We start from the raw sequence: 22,019 nt of genomic DNA on the forward strand, positions 1-22,019 counted from the left end.
TTGATATTTCCTGACACTGAAAAGTCATCAAGTGTAACAACTTTTGCTGAGATTAGATATTTTTACACAATCAAATTCCCTAAAAGTCATTCCTTTCCCTTAGAGGACCTTTCAGGTGACTCTTCCAGCCTTTCAAGAGGATGGAAAAGTGGGGCCAGATGCCAGGATTTTTCTCCATATAATGAGTCTGCTCTGGTTCAGAGGCAAGGACAGCGTGACTATGTTGTCAGCCTGGAGCAACTTCTGCGTTTTGGGAATTCTCTTGTATCCAGTTATGAGATGCCTGCTGGAAAACTGGGAAATAGTTCTACATGACCCACTTATGACAGCACATCTAAGATCCCAGTGTTTTACTCACTGAGTTCACAAGAAACTGAATTATTTTTAGCTGGAGTCACACTGGAATCTGGCTCAGAAGTCTGATTTCTCAGGCCTAGTGCTATCCCCCCAATGTTTTCCCTTTTATGACTCCTATAGGACCTTCCTCAGGGGCCCATGCTGGGTCTTGGGGCTCCCCTTTCTGGGAGAGCAAGGGGAGCTCTTCTCCATAGCCTTCAGTGATCCTAGCATACTAATGGAGTATCTCTTGTAAGAAGATTTCACCCATGCTCTTCCATCCTACTCTTCCGGCAGGCAGACTGCTCTGACAAACACAAAGAAGCTGAGTAATGGGAAACGAATGCTTCAGACAGTAGAACAGGAGGATGCTAATTGATAAATAAGTATTTGCTGAATTAAACCAGAAACTTGGGAAAATCATCAGGGGACATGGGGGCAATGAAAAGCCTCCAGATCTGTCCCTGATGATGGAAGGGGAAGAAGTAAGGTGTGGGGATAGGGCAGAATGGACTGCTGCAAATTGTTTTAGGATTGGGCAAACCTAGATTTGAATCCTGGCTTCGTGTCTTATTAGTTAAATATGACCTTTGGATAGCTCAGTCAACGTCATACAGTGTGTGTGTCTTTTTGTTAATGTGAGGATGGTGTCTGCCTTACACAGTTGTGAGAATTAACTGAAACAATCCATCATTCATTCATTCATTTAGTAAAAAGCATGTGTCAGGGTTAGGTGAATGCCTAATTGAGTTCCTGGCAGAGCTCGGTTTTATTTAAAATGATATATTTGACCTCTTTCTTGAGACCTTGGTTTCCTCCCAGGAGCCATGAGGGGTGATGGTCTCTAAGGATTTTTCCAGCTCTAACATTTAATAATACAGATATCACCTTCCCAGTGTGGTGAGCCTGGCCATGGAAACTCCAGCTTTCTGGCCAAGTGCAGTGCCATGTGCTCTGCTGCAGGCACAGATTTGTCCCCAGGAGTCAGCCTCCCCAGCCCTGTGCCTGAGCTCTGTCATCTGCTGGCTTTTGGGGAAACCGCGCCTGTGCAGAGGTTCGGAGCCTGTTAGCATCAGCTGGCATTTACAAGTGACATTTAAAGGTCACCTCAATCCTCCTGCTGGGGAATCAGGGAGGAAAGGTGCAGCAGAGAACGTGGACTTGGGCTGAATCTAATGAGCCTGGGCAAGTAGCAGGGAGGCTGCAAGCATAGGGCAGGAGAGTGGGGAGGGCTTTCCTTAGTAGGAGCTGTTGGGGAGTTCAGGGTGTGAGTGATGCCCACAAGAGTTGAGGAGGATCTATTCAGCAGTGAGAAGAGAGGGGTATTTGAACTAATGGGTTTCATCCCCACCAGTGTGGGCATATTAAGGTCCTGGGGTTTGTGTCCTCTAAAAGGTGTTATTGAGGAGGAAAATGTTGGTGGAATGTGCAGGGAGAAAATACCTCTAGGTCATTCCTTAGAAAGCCTGTATCCTGCCGAAGGGACAAGTCTACCATCTGGTTAGAAAGGTTCATTAAGCATATTTTCTGAACCAACAATTAGGGCATATTATCATATAACCTGACTGACTGATAGTCTATCATGTGGAGAGATAATGAACATCCTATTTGAAATTAAGGCTGCCTATTTGAAATTGAGGAAAATAGGAGACACTTGGAACCCATGTAAACAGGTGGCTGGGAATAGTGTTTTTTTTCCCAGTCAAAGGAGATAATGCTGCTATTGGAAGCCAAAAGGGCAGCACACTGAGAGCTCTCTGATGATGAGTGCCTTGGGTAATGTCAGCCCTGCCAACAGGGAACCGCCCATTAGTTTCTCCTTTCCTTCCTGTAAGCGGTCCTCAACCGTGCTCCAGCAGCGTGAACCTTCACCCTCTTGCTGCTGCCTTCCTCTTATGCCCTGAGGATGACCCGGCCCCACCATGTCTCGTGAGAGGGTACATGCCTACTTCTGGGCACACTGGACCTTGGGAAGGGCAGTCTGTCCAAAGTGGGAGGCTGACTGCAGGTGGCTAAGATGGGAGGCACGGCAGCCATGGGAGTGACCTACACCTCTCTCACAGGGGAGGCATTTTCATGTGGTTCTCTGCTCTAGGGAGTTCTCTGCTTTTTGTAATAAATCAGAAGAAGATCACAGAAATTGGCTTATTTTCTATCTTTCATATAAAGCCGACCCACTGCCAACTCCTGGTCTGTCATATAAACCTAAACAAATGTTGAATGTAAAATGACAAACTATGTGAACGCTTTCCCGATCTCCCTGCCTTCTTGATCTCCTCATGCTTAGCAGAGTGCCCAGCAGAGAGGACTCTCTTACCGCATGTCTGAGGAATGCTCAGGAATGGGTAAATAGCCAGCTGGGCATGGTCCACGGAAAGCCCTTCTGGTCCTCAAGCTCTTCCCTTGCCCTCACTTATTGCACGCAAAGCTGCATCATTTCCTTCTTTGAGGACCATTCTGCTGTGTCTGAAGGAGTCCCCTGATAAAATGCAAACACCCTGGGGAGGGTCTCAAATGCATTAAGCTAAAATCACATTAAGCTGCTGTCAGTTTTAGCCGGGACATTTTAGCGGGGATTAATTTATCAGGCCTCTTTCAGATGTGACACCTGGTTGAGAGGGATTTGGATTTAGGAGAGAAGGGGGCTGATGGCAGGAAACAGAAGAAGAGACAGACAAGAAAGCTCTAAGAAGGGAAATTAGCTACTGTAGGAGGCCTGCTTGTGTGGGGGACTGATGGGCGCTGGCGGCGATGTGGCCGTGGAGCTGGTTTTTTTAGGAAAGAAAGTGAGTAGAAAGCACACCTGGCAGGACAGAGGATGGAGGGAGCTGCTAAAGGAAGGCTTGTAGGGCCCTGGAGGCCTGGCTGACCCATAGCTGTGTGGAGGTCAGTCTAAGGGGCTGGGAGCCTCCTTCCTGGTGTTTTAAGACCCAGGAACCAGGGCAGCCAGGGACATCTCAGGAGCTGTGTAAGCAGCAGGTGGGAGCAGCGGGGAGTCCCCAGAAGCAGCAAACAGCCATTCCGCCATCCTTTGCTCTGATCTGTGAGTTGCTTTGTGCACTATTACTTTTATAGGCTGATCTCTGGAGGGACTTTAGCACAGCTTTTCTTTTGCCTCCTTGGTGCACCTTCCAATCCTCAGGCTAGCTCCCCAGTGGGAGAAGTTTCTCACAAGCAGGAACAAAGAGGCTAGAACTTGTCTTAGGCCCTCCTTGGGGGAATTAATAACTGAACCTATGGCACTGGCACTTGTTTCATTACCCAGATCATGTAAGGCTGGAAATACTCAGGTCTGTCATTTAAAGAATGGTGTTTTTAAAAAAATAACTGGGAAAGACTAGAGACTGAAGTTGAAAAAAAGGAGAGGGAAAATGCTGTTATGGACCACCTAGCATGCACCAGGGACTATACCCATCCCACACATCTCTCTGGCCACATGTATGAGTTAACACCAGTGTTATCCTCTGTGTAGCACACATGACATTTAGAGAGGTTGTGTGACTAGTCTGGGTGGTAAATGATGGACACCAGATTCAAAACCACATCTGTCTGACTCCAGAGGGAAGGTAATAAATGAGAAAAGAATGAAGAAGGAGGAGGAAGAGGAGAATGATGAGGGTAAGAAGAAAGGGAAGGAGGAGGAAAGAAGATGGGGAAGAAGGAGGAGGAGGAGGAGGAGGAGGAGGAGGAGAAGGAGAAGGAGAAAAAGTAGCAGCAGCAGCAACAACGAGGGAAGAGGAGGAGGAGGGGGAGGAGTAGAAGAAGAGGGAGGAGGGGGGGAAGAAGAAGAGATTTTCTCTTTCAGAGCTAAGTCCCTCTGTCATAGCTCTGGCCTGTGTTCATAGGACAGTGCAGGCAGGATGGTGTGGCAATTATAGGATGATTTCCAGGGAAGGAAAGGATCACTTCAGCTTGCAGCCATGAATCCAGGCTCGGGCTTTTTGGTGAGCTTTCAATGGCTCTGCACTGACACTGACCAGAAATCAAATAATGTGGCTTGGACTGCATCTTCATGCAGAAAATGTAAAAGTCTACTTGCTCTGTTAAGAAGGGCAGCCGGAGAGAAAATGGGGCCCAGTGTCTCTGGGGATGCTTGGAGAGGGTCTAGATGACCTCATCTAGAGCCAGCTCAGAGCTAGGGCACCTGCTTCCTCCCTGGGCTCCTCCCAGCACTGACCCATGCTCTTATCAAATTTCTTCCTGAAAAGGCAGATGAGGGTCATTTAAAATATCTGTGAGATCTTTCTCACTATCTGAGTAGAGGAACAAGAACCCCTTTCACTGGCCATCAAGGTGAAAGCCCTCCACAGTGGACAGACAAGTGCCTGGAAGCAGTGTCCCCAGTATTACAGTTCTCCACATGCTCCTCTCTTCTTTCTTCTTTCTGAAAAGTTATATCAAAAAAAAGGGCAACTTGATGGGTCAAAGTTAGTAATTGTGGAATTCAATGAAATATATCAACATCTATTCAATCTGAAGCCATGAAAAACATGCAAATAAATACAATACACAGTTTCTTCCCATTGGGTGTATTGAGAAAGCAAAAACATGGAGGAATAATCATCACAAAACTGCAATCATGACAAAGTTGAGGAGGAGGAGGGTGCATTCAGGTGTATCAGCCATCACTATCCCCAGTGGACAGAGGAGGAAACTGAGGGTCAGAGAATTTAAATCATCTCCCAAGTCACCAGGAATAGTTAGTGGTGGCACCAAAGTTGGAAACAAGGCCTTCTGTCTTTTAATCCAAGACAGTGAACACTCCAAGTGTTCCATTTCCCTTGGGGACGTTGGCCTCTCTGCACCCAGTTCCCAACCAGTCCATTCCTCTGGTGGTTGCTAATGCCCCCTATTTTCAGACTCAACCCTCCTCAGTCTCTAAGCTGGACTAGAGAGGAAGGATGACTGTAGCCTCAGCCCACCAGTCCATGCAGAAACGGGTCTTGCTGGCCTCGATGATGACTGGTAAGTGCCTAGGACACTGTCATACCCATTGAGTCACAGCTTTCCCTGACACCTAGTTTCAAAATGTAGGTTTTACTATTATTTAGGTATGGTGAGGGCAACAGACTAAAATACAACCATCACTGGAAAGATAGTTGTGCTCATGGATCCCCAGAAAAGGGGCCACACCTGCTACGGGGTATCGGTCAGGGAGCAGAGAGAGTGAGGGGGAAACTGTGGGCAAGAGCCTTTACTGTGATTTCTGGAGGAAGGCTTAGATGAGGCAGAGTAAGCAAGTTTACGGTTAACTTGTGTGAGTAGGTTTGGTGGGCTCTGAGGCAGGGGGCGCTCTCCCGACTTGTTTGGTACCTGGCCCCTGGGTGAGGAGGACAGGCAGCAGTGTTAAGGTGAGAGCCCAGTGAAGGAGGTGGTTAAGAGTATGACACTGGCTTGGCTACTGTGCATTTGAAAGGCGTGCTCCCTGGCTAGTGATTTATTACCTCTAGGATAGGCTAGCCCTATGAGCGGCAGTCTCTCAGGGTCAGCGAGGCCCCTGACGTCAAAGCAGCAGAACACCGACAAAAGACATGGTTAATACACACCTGTTACATGGTCATACTCTGTGACTGGGCTGCTTTCTTTACTCAGCTATCCTGCACCCTTAGGAGAATCACACCGTAGTTCCAGCTCCCACTAGGCCCTCCTCTGCTAACCTGTCCTTTTCTCCATTATCCTCAGTCATAGGCCAGAGCCCTGAGATGAGTCCCTGCCCATCTAGAGCTATGATACCATTGCCCACCTCATTTGGAGGTTTGGCCCACTCAAGGCATTTAAATCTCTTCAGTATGAGCCAAGGCCCTGGGATACTTTCATATTAAAAAGAAGTTTCTTCAATGAATCTTGGAACACTACATCAAAAACTAATGATGTATTGCATGGTGGCTAACATAACACAATTAAAATTAAAAAAAAAAAAAAGAAGTTTCTTTTGGGCTGATACCCCAATAGAAGAGATAAAGGGGTGAAGAAGACAAAGATATGCAAAAGAAACAAGTCAAGTGAGTCATAAGAACAAGAATCCCCTTCCCTCGGCTGGGCTGATTATCAACACTGAGAATCCTTATCCATTCATTAGTGTGGCAAGCACTGTCTACTGACAGGTTAATTACATAGTTCTGGGTAATTAGAAAGTAAATATATGTTAAGAGGACACCCCTGTCAAGATAAAAACTGTCTATTAGAAAGCTCTCTTGCATGGCACACTCCACCTTCCTCTTTTCAACCTGAAGAGATTTTTTTTCCCCCCATTTTTGTTGCTTTGAGAAAACTCTCCTCTGCTCTTGCCTCTGGCTGAGACATATTTAGTTCCAGCTCCTACCACCTCCTTTACCCTCCCCTTGGTCACATACCTTGCTGGTCCAATTTGGAGCTCTGCTTCTATTCTGGGTAAATATCTCTAGAATCAAACCCTTAGCATGTGAAGTTTATATCTCAGTGTAGTCTGGAAAGCTTTGAAAGCAATTCCTGTTTTTCTGGAACAGCATGAGGTAGAGGGCAAAACTTCCCCTTGTTCTGTTACTATGTGGCTGTGTGGGCATGGAAGACCCTCCCAGATGGCTTCACTGAAAAGTGTAGATGCAGGGTGACCCCCAGAAGGCCAAAAGCATCATAGTCACTCATCCTACCCTTCAGGTCAGTGCAGGGCTGGTGTCTTCCTCTCTTGGGGGTGAGCTACCTTCCAGCTTCTGGGACCTGGGGCACTGATCTCATAGGGAAAGACCCAGATGGGATGGCTTTGTCCTCTTGCACAGCCCTAGCCCCTCAATCTTACCTGCGTATTTTAAGTGAAACAACACAAATGTAAATTAGATTTATCCTCTGTAATGTGTAACGAATGACCACCCGACAGGAAACTGCAGGTTGTTTTTGAACAGGTGTCTCTTAGCAGGGAAGTGCTCTAGGTAGTTAAGAATTTCTGAGTGGTTTTAAACAACTTGATTGAAGTTATTTTAGAATCAGTGTCTAGACTTTTTCTAAAATACCATTCCTAGTTTGCTATAGTATAGGAATACTTCATAAGTTCTGTTAAGATCTCAAATCTCCTCCATGAACTATGAATTGGAAACATGGACATTTGGCCCAAAACCCAAGTTTTTTTGCCCTTTCCGCAGCTTCAGCACCCTCCTCACCCTAACAAGCATAGGGAGGGGTTGATGAAAAGCCAGGTGGTATGTTGCTATTCACCTTGTTTCTTTATATATATATATCTATATATATATCTATATGATGGGAGAGACATAGAGAGTGCATGTGCACATAAGCAGGGGTGAAGGGGGCAGAGGAAGAGTAAGAGAGAGAATCTTTTTTTTAAATTTTTTTAAAGATTTTATTTATTTGTCAGAGAGAGAGAGAGAGAGAGAGAGAGTGAGCAAGGGAGCACAAGCAGGGGGAGAACCAGTCTCCCTGCTGAGCGAGGAGCCTGATGCCGGATTCCATCTGAGGACCCTGGGATCATAACCTGAGCTGAAGGCAGACACTTAACTGACTGAACCACCCAGGCATCCCTGAAGAGAATCTTAACCAGGCTTTACATAGTATGGAGCCTGGCACTGGGCTTGATCTCACGACCCTGAGATCAAAGTCCAAATTAAGAGTCAGACACTTAACCAACTCAGCCACCCAGGGACCCCTATGTTGTTTCTTCCTTCAATTAATGTGTTCAGACCATGCTGAGTATCAACTATATACCAAGTACCAAGCTAGTTGTTGAGTATACAACTCTAAATTGACCAATCTTCATGCTCAAGAGGCTCATAAATGGGTGGATAGAAGGAAAGAGTGGTAGGAGGCATTGTAGATATTCAGAAGCAATATGTGTTGAAGGGGCACAGATGAAGAGATACCCAATATTGTCTGGTCTGTGAGAAAGATAGAGGCTGGAGAGGAGATGATATTTGCTCTGAGCTAATAACTCATCTGCCTGAGGTCATGGCCTGAAATCCAGGTCTTCTGATAGATTGGTTAAGGCACATGGCCCCTGGAATAATGTTGAACCTCAGCAGCCGCTGCACAACCATCAGTTAAATATGAGTCTCAGTGCTACATCATGATCACCATGAGTGTGGCCAGCAAGTGGCCAGAACTCCACTGGGGGCTGGACACCAGCTAGTGGTGAGAGGATGCAGGGCAGGCAGGGGAAGAAAAATATCTTAGGGCACATTGGAAGAATGAACATAGGGTAGGGCATGAGGTGGTCAAACTGGACAGTTGCTGTTCAGTCCCAAGGCTGTCTGAGGCTGTCTGGTCAACCTCAATCAGTAAAAGCTGTATTCTTTCCCCCAGAGATTTTCAAAATATACTCAGACATAATACGGGCTGCATGGAAGGAGGGCTGGGATGGGCATGAAGGTGACAGGGCATGTTGGCAAGCCCCGGGCATGGATGGGATATCTACTGGGGGACCCCACTACCCACTCCTCCCGTGGAAGAGGGCCAGACCCCTACTTCCGCTTCCTTTGGGACTGGCTTCTCCTATCAGCGTACATGAGAGCTAGGAGGTCCATTATCTACCAGGAGCAGCTCTGTCCATGTGGGACCCTCCTTGTAGTCTCACTTGCCTGAGTGCTGTCAGGCACCTTTCCAAATGGGAACTGATGCTCTCTTCAGCAGCTTGGCTTCCTGGTGACATCTCCTGACATGGCATTAACAGAGAAAATAGCACAAAGGATCCCCTGGGCCACAGAACATTGATTTCTTGTTTAGGCCCCTTTAGCTATGCATCAACAACAGATGTGGCAGGTTTGATTAGGTTTCTCCATTAGGGGGTTTAGGCTGGGCGGAGAGAGTGCACAGACTCAAAAGAATTGGTGGGGGCATCAGGGTAGAGTGGTTTTAATTCCTTAAATCACAGTTTTGAAATGCAAGTAGGAGGTGCATGTAAACAGGGGACAGAAGGCTAAGAGGACTTGGTGAGAAGCCACTTGTTTTCTCCATTTTCCATTGGAAAAGAACAAGGATTAAGGGCTTTTTTGAAGTCAAATCTTTGGTGGGCCTAGAGCAGGACCCAGAGAATCCATTCCCCCTAAGAGGGGCCAAAACGTTTTTAAGGGAAATCATTAAATTATCTCTCTCTGGAACTGCTCCCCAGATTCTGTTGGTCTCACTCTGGCAGGGGCAAAGGGGTCAGGGTTTTACCAACCCCTCAAATATCAGAGTCAGTCCTTTATCACCAGCCAGGGCTGATTTTTCCTTTAATGAAAACTTTCCCTTTAAGAAAAGAAAATCTGATAACTAGGAAATACCCACTGGAGCCTTCCACCCAATTAAAACTTTTTCTGTAGTTGGGCAGAGCTCAACTTGCTCTCCATCAAAAAAACCTCAATTACCATGAAATGCATTCCTTACTTTAGCACCATAAATAAAGCATTTTCACAAAAGAATAGTATTTATGTTATCACCAGGAATAGAAAAGAAAACACACCAAATGAAAGATGCTGGTAGTAATCAGCAATGCCATTTTCATTGTAGTTCTTGGACCTCTTAATGCAGCAGCACACCAGCTATAGTCCCCACGCTTGACTCTATTTAAATATACGTATCTTGGTGTGTGTATATATCTCACTCTCTGAATATATACAGATAGATAGATATATATTATCTCTTTAAAATATTAAAATAAATTACATCTTTGCACAGAATACAGACATTAATTCTGTTTCCAGGAGATTTGTCAAATCAGTGGCCTGTGTTTGCATAACAAGCTCTTTGGTTACGCTGCGTGGAATATAAATTACCATGTTGTCAGCTTCAGATGAAAATCACCAGATTTTCAGCAATGTCGCTTCTGTTGATTAAGACAAGCTTTATGTGATGTGTCCAGGTAATGTCATAGGTAGATGGTTCTTCCTGGAAATGGCTGCAAGTGCAGAGAGAAGGGGAATCCCGGAGAGACAGGGGATGAGGAGGATCGTCCTGTGGTTGGAAACCGTCCTCCCATTTTTTAGAGAACATGATTCCTTTCCTTCATTCATTCATTGCGTTGGGCATGCACACGCACATACAGCTTCTGATCCGGATTTTGATTTGGTAGAACTGTGGACTACTCCTTCCCAGATTTGGAAAAAAAAACATTTTAATGCATTCAGATTGTCCTGAGGTTTAAGGCACAGAAGGCTCAAAGCAGGCTCACAGACTCCAAATTCCCAGGGCATAGGATTTGTTCTGTCTTTTAAGAGTTGGGAGTATGAGATGGGGTTGGGAGAGAGACAAACCATAAAAGACTCTTCATCTCACAAAACAAATTGAGGGTTGCTGGGGGAGAGGGAGTAGGGAGAGGGTGGTTGGGTTATGGACATTGGGGAAGGTATGTGCTATGGTGAGTGCTGTGAAGTGTGTAAACCTGGCAATTCATAGACCTGTGCCCCTGGGGCTAATAATACATTATATGTTAATAAAAAATAAAAAATTAAAAAAAAAAGAGTTGGGAGTATGGCTTCTAATAATAGTTACTATTACTTGAATGCTTGATATGTGCCAAACAATGTGCTACAAGCTTTAAGTATATGATGCCACACACTCTAACAAGCCTGTGACAGGTAGTCTTATGATTTCCCCTTCCAAAATCAGGAAACTAACAGACAAAAGGGTTAGGAAAGTTGCCAAGGGACCGGAGACAGAAAGTTGCTGATCTGGGACTGATAGACTCAGGTCTGTCTGAGGCAAGAGTCTAGGCCTTTAGCAAGCCCAGAACATTGGGCTGTGTTGATCCTTTTGGTATCTCTGGGGACAGCAAAAGGCTTCTTGCCCAGGGCTTCAGGGGTGGTGTTCAGCTGCTCTGGTGGGATTGAACAGGAGGAGAGTTCTCAAACAAACTCACCTATTTTGTGGGATTAAAAAACAAACAACAGAATGGTTGTTACTTTTTGCTTTCTCCAACCTCACTGCTTTCGTTCATCAAAACTTCACAGTGACCTCTTCAGTTTTCATGAAATCTGGCACTGAAGAGACCTCTGATTAACTGGTCTTCTTGCCCATTTTATATGTGAGGACACTGAGGTCCGGATAAGGGAAGGGACTTAGAGCCAAAGGTGGATCCTTCCCCAGTTTTCTTTCTCCTTGTCTGTAGTCCAGAAAGAGCTCACCCTGGCTTTGGAATGGGGCAGACTGGGTCCAGGACAAGTGTCTGGAACCAAGCTGAGGGATGCTGTGGGGTCTAGGATGGACATGGCTCCACTGGGTCGCGGCCCAGACTTGACTGGAAGCTACAGATCTGTAGATGATGCAGTGAATAAACACAATGGGCATTCAGTTTGCTTACCCTGGTTTCCAGAATGCCAACCCTGTGTGTGATTGCAAGGTGTTCTGCTACATTTGTGGCATTTCTTCATGATCATTTATAGGTGCAAAATCCATCTAGAGCTATTTTCACAAAGCTATAAAATTTGTCTCTGCTCTGTTGCCTTTTTGAAATGTTAGTTCAGCAAGATCAAAGGCCAGTGGATAGAACAAAATTTAACCCAGATTTCAGTCATTCTCTTTCCAGTCTTGGTATTTCTCCTTCCAAATTACTTTATATTGAACACATTTCTGTGCATAATTTTCATAATTTCCATACATAAATGTTGTACCTTGGTTGAGCAGATACAAGAAAACTTCCTGCGTTTCTCTTCAATGTTCGCTGCACCTTTTGTCCTATTGAGTCCAATTGTCCCCTAAGTAATAGCAATAGTAACAGCAATCGTTATATGTTGCTTTTATTTTCCCATTTAGCAGCAGGACTAGATTGCACCACATGTGTCCAGATGGGACTGGGAAATCCTCAAACAGATGAGTGTCAGGGGTTTCCTGCCACAGACAAAGAGCATAATCTTTGCATTACTAAACTCTGGTATGGCAGAAACTCCTAGTTGCTTCCTGATAGTCATACTTCCATTTGTATAGTAGTGGAGCCCAATTTTTAATTGGACATATTGCCTCCCGGATGAAAGACTTCATTTCCCAGAATCTCTTGTGACTAAGTAAGGCTACATGGTTAGGTTCCAGCCAAAGAGATGGGAGGGACGCCAAGTAAGGGACTCTCAAGATGCCTGTTAAGAGGGAGAGTGTCACTATTCTTTTTTTTCCCCCCATTCTACTCCTTAGATATAGCAGTGATGGATGGAGCTTTAGCAATCATTTAAGACAATGAAGATGATGACCACTTCTTATAGATAGCAGAACACAGCTAGAAAGAGCCTCATCTTTGGTGACTGTGGCTTTGCTATGACACCCTCTGACATCTTTGGATTTCTTTTAACTTAAGAAAAAATAAATCTCTATCATAAGACATCACCATTTTTCTTTTTTTATTTTAAAGACAAGCTACTCTTTTAAGAAAGATTTTATTTATTTGAGAGAGAGAGAGAGAATGAGACAGAGAGAGAGCATGAGAGGGGGAAGGTCAGAGGGAGAAGCAGACTCCCTGCTGAGCAGGGAGCCCAATGTGAGACTTGATGCTGGGATTCCAGGATCATGACCCGAGCCAAAGGCAGTCACCCGAGTGACCGAGCCACTCAGGCGCCCAAGACATCATCATTTTTCAAGTCTGTGTTAGTCTATGTTGGGCCTAATTTTGAGTTCTTTTTATCAAAATATTAACATCTAAACTTCAGTTTTCATAGTTATATGACTTACAGTTTTACAGTTTTAAAATTTTCTAAGTTGAAAATTGAATTGAGTATTGCATATTTAATAGATGCTTAGTGAATATAAAGCACATAACATAGTTCTTACTATTTTCTCCCACTTAATATTTTCAGGGTGTTACAAGCTTAAGTAGCTGGGTATAAAAACCACATAACAAGAATATTTAGAGCAATCAGGGTATAAACTCTATAGATAGGTAGCTAAATTACAAATGCAGAATCTCAATTAAATTTGACAAAGGTAAAGTAATCAATCAGATTCTTAGTTTCTGTTTCACTCCGAGGTTTTTAGCTTCTAACCATAGTGTATGCTATAGCTGTTTTTCACAGTTGCACTGTGTACTGAGGAAATATAGGCCTGAATGTTTTATTTAGGTATTATGCTTGATTAAAAACAAAATAAAAGCTTCAGTTTGCTATAATTAACCCCCTGATATTGTATTCTTAATGTCACACCGTCTTTACTTGCTGACATTTGTCTAAATTTCCATTTTTTTTCTTGGCTGGTCTACTTCTGCTTCCTTGGATAATCCCCTAATTCCAAGCCCTTTGTAATACTTTCTAACTGATTTTCTAGTCAGAGTACCTTTCGGCAAATTTATAGTTTCTTCAATTACAATTTTTCTGATTTTCAATTTCTCCACTAACACTCGTCCTATTTCACTGTCTATTAAGCATATTATTCTTTTAAATCCAGACATAGCACACACACACACATGTACACACATACACATGCAGTCTTATTTGGTTTATACAATAACCTTGTTTGGAAGACAAAGTGGAGATTATTATCCTCATCTGAGACATGAGAAGACATAGCCTAGGAAGAATTAGGGACTCATAAGATACACATGTTGTTCTCAGTAGGGCTGGGACAAGGGACTCCTTTCCAGATTCTAGTACAATTTTTTTTTTTCATTATGCACCACAGTTCCTTCCCCAAATTTGAAAGCCATTCATGTAGGCTGCCCATCAATCAGACTTTCCATATCTATTATGATTGCTCCTGTCTCCTCCAGACAGAAATTCATTCTGATCCACATATATTTTTAAGGATGAAGGATATGTCACATTTTGTATTTAAATAAGATATTTATATTTTTCCAAGTGCTTCCTTGTACATTATCATATTTTATATTCATTGTATGTCTGTAAGGTAAGTAAAGCAGACATTTCCTCCCACCCCCCATTCTCCATATGAGGAAATGAGTGTCTGAGTAATCTAAGTGATGGAGTCAAGATCACAGAGAAAATCAGTGACAGAATTGGGACTGCGTCCTCTGATTGATAAATTGTATTTTTAAGGGATGGGTAGGGAGAGTAACCCCTTTTGAATACTTGGATCCAGTTCTATGGTGAATACCAGGTCAGAAACTATATAAGTGAGTCAGCGGTTCTCATACTTGTTTTAGAAGCCATGTGAGAGAAGATAGTCCCTCCATCTCCTCCGTCCACTTTCCTCTTTTCAGGTCAATCAATCAGCAACCTATTGAAACACTAGCACTGTTTGGTGTGATATAGGGACATGAGTCAGTTGGGAAGGCCAAATGATTGTCAATAAAAATCTGTCCCTGTCCAATGCTGAGACTTCAGATAATTAGTACTGCAGATAATTAAAGGCTTTAGAGAATTAGTACTACAGATTCTCAGGGAAGTGAGGTATCAGTAAGACTCCACTATTCTTCAGGGAAGGCTTCCTGGAGGGTTCAGGCTGGTCTGGTTCTCTGTCCCTGAGAGTCAAGGCGGGGTCACAGAGTGAGTCCTGGAGTGTGCATCAGTACACACGGGTTTGAGTCTCAGCCCAATACTAACTTCTTCAATGGCCTTGAGTAAGTCAATTGACCTTCTTAGACCTCAGTTTTTCATCTTTACCTGACAAAGATTAGGCTAGTTTTGAAGCACTTGTATTACTTTATTAGGGCTGCCATATAAGGTACCACAGACTGGGTGGCTTAAACAACAGACTTTTATTTTCTCACAGTTCTGGAGCCTGGATGTCCAAGATCAAGGGTCAGCAGACTGGTTTCTTCTGAGGCCTGCCTACTTGTCTTATAGAGGGCTATTTCTTCTTCCTCTGCCTTCACATGATCTTCCCTCTGAGTTTTTCTGTGTCTTAATCTCCTCTTCTTATAAGAATCAGTCATATTGGGTTAGGGCCTACCAATATGACCTTACTTTAAATGTAATTAAAAATAAGTGTAATTATCTCCTTAAAGACACTATCTCCAAATATAGTCACATTCTGAGGTCCTGGGTTTTAAGACTTCAACATATGAATTTTAAAGAGACACAGTTCACCCATAACAATATCCAAATTGGGTAGTTTGGGAGAATTAGCCAGGAAGCTTTAAAAAATAAAAATTTCTGAACCTCAAGCCTTCTCTCTAAGAACCATGAGAGATAGAGCCCAAGGATTTGCCTATTTTTAAGAGCTTCTTAGGTGATGGGCATGACCATGTCTAGGACCCTCTGGAGTAGAGAACCTCCAGAAGACCTTTATCCCAAATGTTCTTTGTACTTAAGAATCAGGAAGCCAGGAGGGGGAAAGCATTCTGGTATTGTAGTTGTCTTGAAGAAGCATGAGGATATAGGTTGGGAAGGGATGTTCAAGGGCTTCCAACTACTTCTGGTGTGCAGAGAAACTGAGGCAGGGAACGTAGGTTGTCAGATGGGAGAGAGAGGAATGCCTCTCTGACAGTTACTCCATGGCCACTGTGGCCTACATTTGGTATCTTTCTTCATGGAGTAGCTGACACCCTTAAATATCATGTTGGTAAGAAATTTTGAGCTTGGGACTCAAACAAGGAATCCCAGAAAGGGCAGGAAGAGACACTAGAATGAAATAACCAGAGATTCTTATTCACACCGTTCAGACTTGCTGATGGAAGCAAAGGCATGGCGGGTGAAGTGTTATGTACTGAAAAGAGCATGGCTGCTTTGGCAAACTGATTTGGGTCAGATCTCATTTTTTGTCACTCACCAGCTGTGTGATGCAGGACGTTCACTTGGTGTTTCCGAGGCTTGGTTTCTTCTCCAATACATTGGGGAAAATAATCTCGGGGGAGCCGAGTACTTATACAAGCTCAATTAGATCATGCTTGTAAGAACTCTCTCCAGTGTCTAGTAGTTTGTGGGCCTGGATAATCAATCACTGTGTGCTGTTCCAAAACCAGGTTTCCTCTTTTTTTTTTCTAGTCTGTATTTTGCAGTTGATCACACACTAAAGTGTGGTGGCAGGGGGCTGGTGGAGAAAGGAGGAGAGAGAGAGAAGAAGAAGGAGGGGAAGGAGCTAAGGAAAATGCACATTACAGCCTTACATTTCCAGGCCTGTGAAAGCCAATGCTGTTTAAGAGAGAGGAATAAGTCTGGTCTGCTGGGGGTCCACGGTCATTTTCTGGTTGTTAAGCCAAAAGATTCTCCCTCAAAGAGTAAACTTAACACGATATTAAGCACAAATACCAGAATGGCCCAGTAGTCCAATTTCTACTTTACTTTTAACATCACCTTTGATCCATCCATGATAATGGCTAATATTTACATTTTCTAAATCACTTTTTAAAACAAATGAATGAATTGTTTATAGCGTTAACTTGCAAAGTTAAGAGCTAGGTTTATTTGTTATTTTCATCTTTTGCATCAGTCCTGTTTTCCCATGGGAAACCCAAAGCTCAGGATTTGCCACAGGCCCCGCAAATGGGGGGATCTCAGTGAGAATCCAAGGAAGTTGGCAAGAAGAGGGAAGGGAATGAAGTGGGTTGTCGAGTTCTGTGGAAAGTGCACAGAATGTGTCTAAAGCTTGATCTCTGGTTGTTCCCCATGTAAGCCTTTTCTCTGCAACTGGGTCATAGGTTTCTTGAGGGTAGACACCCTGCCAGAGACATCTGCATGCCCAATGGCACTTTTGTGCCATCACACAGAGCAAATGGCAGTGTGTAGACCTGCTGGGGTAAGTGGGAGGGAGGCAGCCAGGGGAGGAAGTGAGAGCTACCCTCATCGAGGAGGCTGGGTCTGGGGTCCCTTTGTCTGCGAGATGCTGCTGTCCTTGCTGAACCTGTAACTTGGTCTTTGCGGCTCATACAGAAGGGAAGCAACTCGATGGAAGGAGCCTAGTGTGCTTCCTTCCCCAAAGTCCCCTCCCTGCCATGTGAGCACTTATGAGGAGCCCAAGGGAGCTAGTTACAGTTGAATTTTATTTCTTTTAATTTTATGAGCAAGAACCCCTGGGTTGATCAACATGAGAGAAGATGGTAATTTGCAAAGTTGTGTTTCACCCTGTGCTCTCTTCTCCGTTGTTTACCCGAGGAGGTGTCTTCTTTTTTAGGTGCATTTTTCACTCAGCACATATACTTCTGTTATTAATTTTGCTTTATTCATTTATTAACTTCTCTCCTTTAGGGTTTTGTGCTTTGAGATTGTTCTCTTCCTTATCTCTATGGATTTAATCTCACTGTTGATCATTGATTTTAGGCTATGCTTTCTTAAGCATAGTGACAGTGTCTATCTGGTCAGTAGTGTCTTACATTTGTACCAGTTCCTGCTGGAGCCACAAGCCCTGACTTTAAGTGTCTCAAATGTTTTAGACAGTTGTCTGTACATTTTTCCACCCCATCTTAAGCTTTGCAGCCTCCTCAATGCCTTGCTGTGATGTTCTGGGGGACAGTGCCCCCTGACGTCTTATAGGGGACCTCAGATAGGCTCCTCACCATCTCCTTAGAAACAGTGCTTCCCTTCCCTTTTGTCCTTCTCACCGACAGCAATGAAAGGAACAAAGGAAATGGGTGTTAGCATCAGGAAGCCCTACGACCTAATTCTGGCTCCCACACAAATCTTGTTGGCAAAATCACCTTCCAATTCAGCCTTGGTGCTTTCCATTACAAAGTGGGGAAGTGCCTTGTTGCAGGTGAATTGTGGAGAAAGCACAAGGGAACACAGGAACGTCATCTGGTAGGTGGTGTAGGAGTCTCCGAATGTTGCTTTGCTGCTCCCAGGCTTAGCAATCTCATCCTTCCTCTTTTGCAGCTTTTGGTCAGGTAAGTCTTCTCCTTTTCTCATTTCACTTGTGACTCAAAATGTGGACCAAATCATAGAAAAGGGCACACACCTGGGATGCAGCATTAAGAACGGGACAACCTGACATTTTGGGGGAAACCCTGTCACCAACTCAGTATTTGAAGCATCTGAAGCTGTGACTGAAAGATGCTTTTAGAGCTCCACAAAACCTTCCCGCCACCTCCTCCTTTTCTAATTAAGCCCACTTTTCTTCAAGCACTGGCATTTGAGATGAATCAGAAACACGGCTGCTTATTCTGTGGTTTTTTTTTTTTTCTGGTTTAATTACTAGTATTGCAACAGTATTTTTCCTGCCGTTTTTCTTCACAAATATATGTTATTTCCATTACATTATGGTTTAAATAGGCTTTTGAGTGGGAGCCAGGGAACCTAACTGTGATTTTCAATATGGTTTCTATGGGAAAATGCAACACTCACTTCTAAACAACCCTGTGAAACATGAGCATGTGGAACAGAGCCTGTTTATGAAGTGAAGGGGGTCTCTTTGGTTTTTATTTTTGTAAACAGTTTTGTATTATTTACTGTGTTCTTTTGAGGTGGTATATTAGGCGGGTAGGGTAGACCCTACGGCCCAGAGAGGTTAGGTCAGCTGAAGTAGTCACAAAACAGCGCAGGGCCTGAGTCTCCAGTCTCTTGACTTTTAAGCCACTACTCCTCCCTTGACCAGGAGACTTTCTAGATTCATGTCCACTTGGGAGGACTGGACACTGTGCATGCATGTACCTGCCTAGATTCAGCAGGAGATGACCAGCTGTGCATGACTTCTCAGGCCCCTCCACCCCCAACCATCTACTTCTCTCTTCCATCTACAACATTTTCCCTTAGGGGGAAAGCATGCCTTTTGGTAATGCCAAGAGGAGACCCTGGGCGCTGTGAGGCTGTGTATGATGGATAGAGGTGATTAACACCTCCTCGTCCACCAGGGCCACATTACTGGATACTGCAAATGCCAAGTTGTGTTTGTTCATTTATTCAACAAATATTTGCCAAAGACCTGCTATATTCCTGTGCTAGGGGCTGAATGACACAACCGTGAGCAAATATAAAGGAGGTCCCTGCTCTCACAGAGTTTACAGTCCAATAAGAAGACATTTGAACAAAACAGCCACAGAAAAAATGTAATAAGTGCTTTCACAGGGAGAGAGCATGGCTGGTAGAAGCCTGATAAACATGCTTATGGTACAGCGTAAGGTAGGGGCCATCAGAATCTCTGCTTCTGCTTAAATGGAATGGCTCTTCTGTTAAAAAATGTTAATCAGACAGACAGTATGTGCCTGGCACTGTGCTAGACACTGTTCTCAGTGAATAAGACATTATCCTGACTTTCAAAGTGCTCACAGTTGAGTAAAATTGTGCTGTGCAGCAAACGACCCCCCGAGCAACAAACCTTTGTTCTTTCTCACACTTCTCCAGTGCAGGTAGGTGATTCTCGTGGTATGGGTTAGTTTGGCTGATTTCTGGTCAGTTGGCAGCTTGGCTGGGACTGGACAGCCCAGGCAGGCTGACTGGTCTATGGGGCCTCAGCCAGGCAGCTTGTGTCTGATCCCTCTGGTCTTCTCATCCCCCAGTAGACTGGACTCTTCCTGTGGTCTTCTTAGGTTCTGTGGAACAGGAGATACTACAAACTCCAACGCATGCACACATCTTAAGATTCTGCTTATATGACATCTGTGATTGACGTATTTGCCAAATCCATCCCATGGCCAGGCCCAGAATCAGAAAGGGTGTTGGACCCCACAACAGTGTGGGTACTGGGAGTTGTGAACATATTGTGGGCCATAGTCTACCACAGATGTATGAATAAAAGCATTAGTATATTGTGATAAATATAAAGAGAGAAATAAGCAAAGCCCATTGGTACCAAAGAGGTGGGAACAACTAACACAGGGGAAATCAGAGACGCTTCTGAGCAAAAGCACCATTCTGTCTGTAGATGGGAAAGAGTTTGGCAAGGAGAGAATAAGAGGGTACTGAGTGTATTGATGATGTATCTCAGGGGAGGGGGTGAGTGTGATTTGCTGCAGACAGTCTGGGGAAGCTCAATTCTTGTTTTGTCCTCACTAGCCATTTAGCAGGAAAGTACTTCATACTCTCCTTGTTTTCATAGCAATCGTGCTTTTTGAAACAACCAGTTAGCCACTCTCTAGGTCTTACATTTCCAGCGTTTGGAAAGCAATGCCGTGAAAAACCCGTATAATCAGTTTGAGCTGTCTGACCTTATCAGGACACACAAGTAATTTCTTTTCCCATCACTACTCTAAGAATGTATGGTGAGGGGTGTCTGGATGGCTTAGCTGGTTAAGTGTCAGACTCTTGATTTCGGCTCAGGTCATGCCCCATGTTGGGTTCTGCATGTAGCAGGGAGTCTGCTCGAGATTCTCTCTCTCTCCTTATGTCTTCCCGCCAAAAAATATAATTAAATAAATCTTAAAAAAAAATTTGGTGAAACTCTTTTTTTCTTAATAACATGCTTGAAAAATTCAAAAGATTTCCAGCCATCTTTAATCATAAAAGATTACTCCATACAGGAATATAAGGATAAAGTCCTATTAAGCAATTTATTACCATAATAGCATTGACACAGTCCTGACATGATATTTTGAATCCCTTTGTTTATTTTCTCATTGATAAACTTCTTGATTCAAATATGAACCCTTTGAGGGCAGGGGCCAGTTTTCCATGTTTACTCTTGAATTTCTAGGGTTTAGAAGAGTGCTGTGCATAAACTAGGTACTTAATATCTAGTTGTTGAATGGAATAATGAATATAATTCACAATATTTATAGATACAAATGAAAAAAAGGCATTTAGGATAGAATCCAAACTTTATTCCTGGTAAAAGTGTTAATATAGTAAAATAGATTCTTCCTCAATTTGATATCTATTCTCTATCCTTAAGCCAGGGTTATGCACAATAGTAACACTTTAAAACAGTAACGTTATGGTCAGAAACAAGGTAAAAATGTCTACAATTGGATATACTTGCCAGTAAAATTACATAAGAGAAAGAAATAAGTGGGATAGCTATTGGAAATGAGAAGGTAAAACTATTAGTAATTACAGTTTGTATGAATGTATACCCAGAAGAGCAGAGTGAATCAATTTAGAACAAACTATAAGAACTATAATAGAATTTGGTAAAGAGGTTGGAAGAAAGCAATATTTGGATATCAGAAGCCTTGATTTATATAAGTAACTTTGGGAATAAAGACATTGATTATAATAAATAATAACCAAATGATAATCTACAAATATAAAAATATTGCAAAGCTGCAATTATTTGAAGCATGTGTACTGACATATGACTAGAAAGATCATTGGACCAGAGTAGAACATCCAGCACTAGCACCAAATACATAGGGGGAAATATGCATAACAATAATTATAACATAGCTGACACATAGAATATCTAGTATATGTCTGATGTGACATTTGAACTCCTGTGGTCAGGCTCTGGTGTTCATGTTTTTAACCCATGGACTGTACTGCCTGTATTTTTTGCTATTGGTGCATTTAAAATAAAATGCATAAAGTAAATTCTCCAATAAATAATGTTGGAACAGCTATGTCGTCATCCAGAAAACAGTAAAGTCTGTTTTCAAATCACCCCTTACTCCAAAATAAATTCCAATTTATTTATAACATTATTCACAATAGTCAAAACTTGAAAATGACCAAAATATCCCTCAGCAGATGACAGGACCAAAAAAATGTGGTATAAAAACACAGTGGAATATTACTCAGTCTTAACAAAGAAGGAAATCCTGCCATTTGTGACAACACGGATGAAGCCAGAGGTCATCATGTGAAGTAAAATAAGCCAGTCCTGAGAGAACAAATAGTGCATGAATTCAGTTACAGCAGGTACCTAAAATAGTCAGACTCAGAGAAGCAGAGAGGAGAATGGTGATTGCCTGGGGCTGATACATAGAGGAAATGGGAGACTATCTTTCAATAGACATAAAGTTTCTGTTAATCAAGACAAAG

This window comes from Enhydra lutris, unplaced genomic scaffold (genome assembly GCF_002288905.1).
Source record: "Enhydra lutris kenyoni isolate GAN:26980312 unplaced genomic scaffold, ASM228890v2 scaffoldscaffold3, whole genome shotgun sequence".
Taxonomy (NCBI): Eukaryota; Metazoa; Chordata; class Mammalia; order Carnivora; family Mustelidae; genus Enhydra; species Enhydra lutris.